A 6305-nucleotide genomic window follows, 5' to 3' on the forward strand; every position below is an offset into this window, starting at 1 on the left:
CCCCCCTCTCCTCCTCTCCCCCTCCCCCTCTCAGATGACGAGTCCATTCTTGTAAATTTGTAATCACTCAAGACCTAGAACTAGATTCTAGATACGGTAGTTGTAGGCAGACTAGACAACAGTAGATCAATGCAACGCGAGCTTAAAGGGATCGGCAATAGGCGCTCTCTATGTGGAGTCAAAGTCAAGCAGACACCTACTGGCGCCTGTCCGAGTCGATCTTCAGCCGCTTAAGTTTCGGCTTTCTTTATGTTATCGCCCTTATTGTGGTGCAAGTGCCGTAAAACTTTTAAAAAGTATTCTAAAAAAGATTTAAATTATTTTGCGCGTTTGTGTGAAGGACATTATTTTGTGAACAATGTTTTTTGCCTCTTTCATGGGGTACATCCGCTATTCCCCATTCTACGAACTTCCGGTATATTTTACTAAGGAATTGTTGGAAAAATCTTTGAGCGGATGTAGGCCTAGTCAGTCGCCATTTTGGTCGCCATTTTGCTCTTGGTTGCGAGTTGCAAAAGCTGTCTGATGTTTGAAGTGTATTGACGCACTGCATTTGGTTTGAGACGATTTGCAAGTTACCCAGAACTATTGTTTGGCTGTCGAGTCGCTTTTCTGAAGATTTCACGTCGATCTTTAGATCTAGTGTCTTTGTCTTCCAGAGATCCATTCGTTCCTGAGCTGAAGGAGAAGAGTCCTGCCCTCTCGATCTCTTTGTCTTTGCCGCCGCCATGGGGAATTCTTCGTCTCTTTTCACCGCTGAATCGCTACTTCGTCTAGGTGAGCGTCTTGACTTGGAGGAAGGCCAGTTCTATGGCCTGGAAGGAGAGTACATGTTCTGTGGATTAGAGGTGAGAAGGGACACTTACTTAGTCGGTGTGGATTGTGAAGGAAACCGGTATTTGATTGAGGTAGATAAAGCTAGAGATAATCAAGGTGACCCAGTTGTCAATAGATTGGCCGCTGGAGGGCAGGAATGGTACAGGGACTGGTTGAGGCGGGTGGCTGGAAGAGAGGTGAGGTGGATTAGTGGACCTAGGAGTGGAGAGGTGATAGTTCTCTATGATGTTCTGTGGAGGAAACCGATGAAGGGATAGGACAAGATGGTGGCTAAATGATAAGATCACTGAGTCTGAGTGATGGACTTCTGTACTGTATTGTAGTCTGTGTGGCAAGTGTGTGTTTGTCTGGGTCCGTGTGTTGTTTAAGTTTTATTCTATTCTAGCGATGTGTGTGTATGGTTTTAGGATTGTATTTTTGACTTTTGCCCATCTAGATCTAGATCTAGATCTAGTGTATTAACATGCATGTCTGAAGTCCAGAGTCAGACTGTTCACTTTTAATGGTTTTTGTGGGGATCTCTCTCTCTCTCTCTCTCTCTCTCTCTCTCTCTCTCTCTCTCTCTCTCTCTCTCTCTCTCTCCCTCTCTCTCGCTCGCGCTCTTCCTCTCTCTCTCTCTCTCTGTGTCTCTCTCTCCTCCCCCTTTCCCCTCCTTCCTCCTCTCTCTACTCTCTCCCCCCCCCTCTCTCTCTCTCTCTCTCTCTCTCTCTATCTCTCTCCCTCTCTCTCTCTCAGGGAATTGGCTTGTCCATGACTTGGATTGGAACCTGCAGACATTTTTTTCTGTTTTTGTTGTAGAAAGTGTGGATGAGTGTGTTGTTAAGTTACTGTGTTCATCATTTTTAAATAGGTAAATGTTTGAGTTTATAATTCATTAGATAAAGGTAAGACGCCATATATAGTATAACCGGTAATTTGTGGTAGGAGGTGCGCCAGTCTCAATAGGATTCACCTTCTTTACAACCCGCTAACACCGACCCTTTGTTTGTCTCTTGTCATATATTATAGCCAGTCAAGTAGGTGTTTCATCGCTGATCATCAGTTTTATTAGTTGTAGCAACGGAAAAAGACAATTACTATTTTTAGGGGAAGAGGAGGGAGAAAAAGTCAGCTGTAGGAATTGATAAGGGAGGATATCCGTAACAAACGACCACAAGTATGAGACAGAGTAGTAGAATAGACGGCTAGGGTGGGAGTAGGGTTAGGGGTTGGTCTCTTCTTTGTTGTGTTTGTTGAGGTGGTCACTCGTTTCAGAAGTCCTTCCATTGATAATGAGGAAAGCTGAGATAGATTTAACAGTGGGAGTTGTGTTGTTTTTTAGTTTTCTTATTTAATTTATAAGCTTGTTTGTGAGGCTGGTGCTTTGAAAGGCATGGGGTGGTGGGGCTATTCAGTCTGAAGAGGAAACTGGGTAGGAGGGGTTGGGTGTCAAAGGGGAAATGACGCTCAATCCCTCATAGTCGGTGAAGTCGAAGACGTTAGTCTCAGAGAGCCAGGTAACAACGATAGCGGCAGCTCATTTTTGGGACAGGGCAGTTTTTGAAGGAGTTGAGGGAAAAGGGTGGAACACATCTACGGGCCACATGAAATTGAATATTTTTGTATTTTTTTGAGTAGTTGATTTGAAAAAGGTGTTCTAGTTTTAAGAATGTGGGCTGTTGTGGCTGAAATTCTGATATTGTTATCAAATATGACAGTTCAGGGGTCAAGGGGGAACTGACCTTTGACCTTTCATATTGGGTTTCAGTTTTGGAAGGCAAGGGAATCCAGAATGCCTGTATTTGGTGTGACGGGGTAGGGTAGTGGGCCGATCTTTTTCGTTTCAAATGATGACAGTTTTAAATTTTGTGTAAAGGCTTGATGATAGAGATTTTTGGTTTACTTGGCTGGCCATAGTGTAGAGACAAATGTGTATATATATATATATATATGTGTGTGTGTTGTTGTTTTCCATGGTCCATGCCCCTAGAGTAGATCCCCATTAACATAGTCACCAGTAGATGAGACTGAGCGCACATATTTTGGCCTATTTTTTTGTCTGGTGACGATTAACTAAATTTGGATTGCTCCACTAGGGAGTGGGAATGTGGGAAAGTGCCCGCCTCGTGACTCTTTGGGAGCAGAGGATGTTAGGATATAAAATACTTTAAGCTAACAATAATGTTATGGTACTGTCGTAGTTCGAGTTCTGTGTGTTTGCGATTTTGTGTTGTCTAGCATTTGTAAGGTGTTGTTTGCGTTGTGTTTACTGTTATTTTGTTCTTAGTACTGTGTACCTACTAACTTTCTTCCCCTGGTTGTACTGATTATTATTCATGATGGCGTTCTTATAATAATAGATTCTAGATCTATGCTAGGAACGGGCACGGGACAAAATTATAGATTAAAAAATTATTTTGCTTCCATGTTGGCAGCGACCAGTAAAGTAGACAAGCTTCATTTCAACAGTTGTTTGCTTATTTCATGCTCAGTCATCTCATAGCTGCGCCTGTTGGCAAAGTACTCAAAATTATCATCAGGTATCTTCTGTTTGCTTACGACTGTGCTCTGAGCTCCAAAACACAAGAGAACACCTCTTTGCCAACATCAGCTTACCTGTTTCTCCAGCACCTGTGGTAACTTTGGACTGACATTAAATACCAAAAGAGATGAAAATAATGTTGTAACCACCTCTCGGAGAGCTTCGTATAAAATTTGCATAAGTGTACCTCTCCAGATCCTGCGGTCTCATATTTTGCTCATGTCAGAGAGAGTCAAATGCTGTAGAAAAATTCACCAACTGTGATTGCAGATAGTCTCAAACAGCCAATACAGACACAGAGATCAGTAACGGTTGCTAGAGCCGGTGCAGCGTTCAGACGACTGGAAGGAAAAACATCTGAGAGCACAGAGTAGAGACCTCAGTCTGAGCACAAAGCTGAAGGTTTAAGACAGCGCAGTGATTTTTGTCATCGTTCTCCTCCCTGCCAGTTTCATACCTTGCACTTTTTGGCCGTCTACTACACTTTCGTCAAGTTTATAAAGAGATTCAGATATGTACAGGATTGAAGGTTACACAGTTTGTTTTTGAAACAGTGCAGATCTGTTTGCTATGTTGAATAGATCTTAAAACTTTGAACAGTTTGAGTGTTGCTATATTTTGTGACTTTTTATTTTGTGTGCTATGTTTTGAAATGCAGAACTTTGTCCAAAGTTGAGATGCAGAAATAATTCAGTGTCAAACTTCTTCGGAAGCAAGATTCTAAGAAAAGAAACTCCAGTTTGAGACAATTTAAGTGAACAAAATTTGCCTTTAGACTCTAGGTTGCCTTTGCCTTTTTAGATTTTGTTTAACATTTGGCACCTTCGATGTTTTTTTGTTGTGATTGATTTCCTAGATCTTTTCACTGTGTAAAACGTCCACCTGAAAACAGGCGTTCCACCAGAGGACGGAGAGACACGTTGGGCCGGCAAGAGAGGACGAGTCACTGGAGAGCCTGTCATGAAGCCGGAAGACGTGGTCACTCAGCAGACCTAAAATCAAGACTGGCCTGAGTTGGATTTCCAGCTGAGACTGCCACAGTTCCCCTTCCCCACCCCCTCCCTTGCAGAAGTTGGAAGTACTGGGCCTCATCGTGGCGCAAGGGTGAACACCCTGTTCAAACCACAATACACATGTCATGCTGAAACTGGAGCAGACTGTGTGGAGAGGTTTGAGCTGGGTGGCCAACACAGTACTACACTCACCAGTGTGAAGGATGAATGGAGAGTCTATAGGCAAGTGTGTAAAATGTGAGCTGTTGGATGTAGTTTGTTAGTGTGTTGAATGAAATCCAAACTTGAACCTCTTGCGTTTTAAGAAAAATTAGTTATGTATTTCTTGTAAATAAATTGTTAAATCTAAGTTTTGACTACTACCACAACTAATATTATCTTTTATGTCATGTATATTGGGGCTGGAAGTGTAACACTACAGGATTTTAACGCTGTCCTCTGTTTAATTCCCCTGACTGCCCAATAGCAAGGGAAATGACTCTACACGACTAGGTGAAGGACGATATCATAATGAGTTATTTCCCTTTGTACAAACTGATGAGATGGCCTGGGTTTTTAAAAATATATATAAGTGTGTATTTCTTGTAAGTAAATCTTTTGATCTAAGTTGTGACTTTGTATTCTAGCTGACACTGCCCTGTGCTGTGCTATCTTCAAACTTGGTCATAAATGAGACTTTCTTGTGGTGGTAGAGACTAAACCTGTAGGCTACTAGAAAAAAATTAACAAAGTTAAATAATTGATTTATGTTTTTAAAAATTTATTTATGTATTATTTGTCTTATAAATACTTTTGTATTGGCTATTCCGTATCACACCTTCTGCATGAGTATCAAGGTACCAGACCTGCCAAGTGGTGTGATAAAATTGGGAATCTCCAACTGGCCCAAAATTCTTTGTTATAATAGAGGCACAAATCTCTACACAAAGTGACAAAGTCGGTTACACAGATAAAATTGGAACCCTCTACATTTTTTTCCCCAGGAAGAATCCTGAACGGATTTGAACATAATTTGATTTTTTTAATTTCTTGATAGTCTTTTGTATAATACACTGGAACTCGGTTTCAACGAGATGAGATAGATTCCCCGTTTTTATTTTTCTTTAAAATCAATTTAAAAAATAACCCGGATTCAACGAGCACTTCAATCAGCGAGCTCGGATTCAACGAGGTCGCTTCCAGGGTGAACAGCCCCCACAGACGTGGCTTTGCTCTTTTTTCTCCCAAAACGAACTTTATCTATTCCCGGAAACCATCCATTGCACCTGCATCGTGAACCATTATACACTTAGCCAATTGCATGCGACCAACCAGCGGCCTTTTTTCATACCAACACATGCGTTGTTGGCACGCGCACGTGTCTACTCTGGTGTGTGTCTGGGTTGGATGGGCGGCCTGCACACGTGTGGCTGTGTGTGCGTGTCGGGGAGGGCACTAGCGGTCCGGGCGTTGAACGTCGCAGATCTCTATACAGATACAAACACGTCACAGTCTTTCTTTTTTCTCTAGGCAGCTGATTATGTTACAATGATAAGCTAGCCTAGTCTTGACGTAGATCTGCGTAATGAATTGTGCGCTGGTCTATGGAATCAAAAGTTGCCGTATGCTAGGCTCTTCGCAACAACAAAACTTTTTGGTAGACAAACGAGATGACACAGGCGTGTGCATTTAAACGAATCGGGTCTTTTTTTTTTTTTTTTGCACAGCTCACAATGTGCAGGCATTTCATGCACTGGTGACTACTTGTGACTTCTCTTTATACATTACTTGCTCAGTGCCTGTAATTATCTACACAAAACCCTCATGTTTGCTAACGAACACTCGGATTCAACGAGGTTTTAGGCCAGGCCCAGCGACCTCGTTGAATCCGAGTTCTACTGTATATATGCAATTTGTGGTAAATTACATAAATTCACCACTTATCGTAAATGAAT

At 42.0% G+C, this 6305-nt stretch overlaps 1 long non-coding RNA gene across 1 annotated transcript; it reads left to right on the forward strand.

The window, feature by feature from the left end:
* The first annotated feature begins 506 nt into the window (after positions 1-506).
* Positions 507-4597, forward strand: LOC118478139. The gene is made up of 2 exons (XR_004858845.1): positions 507-848; positions 4251-4597. It is a non-coding gene; the product is annotated as an uncharacterized LOC118478139 (long non-coding RNA).
* The last annotated feature ends 1708 nt before the right edge of the window (positions 4598-6305 follow it).

The sequence above is a fragment of the Aplysia californica genome, unplaced genomic scaffold (assembly GCF_000002075.1).
Source record: "Aplysia californica isolate F4 #8 unplaced genomic scaffold, AplCal3.0 scaffold00374, whole genome shotgun sequence".
In the NCBI taxonomy this organism is placed as follows: Eukaryota; Metazoa; Mollusca; class Gastropoda; order Aplysiida; family Aplysiidae; genus Aplysia; species Aplysia californica.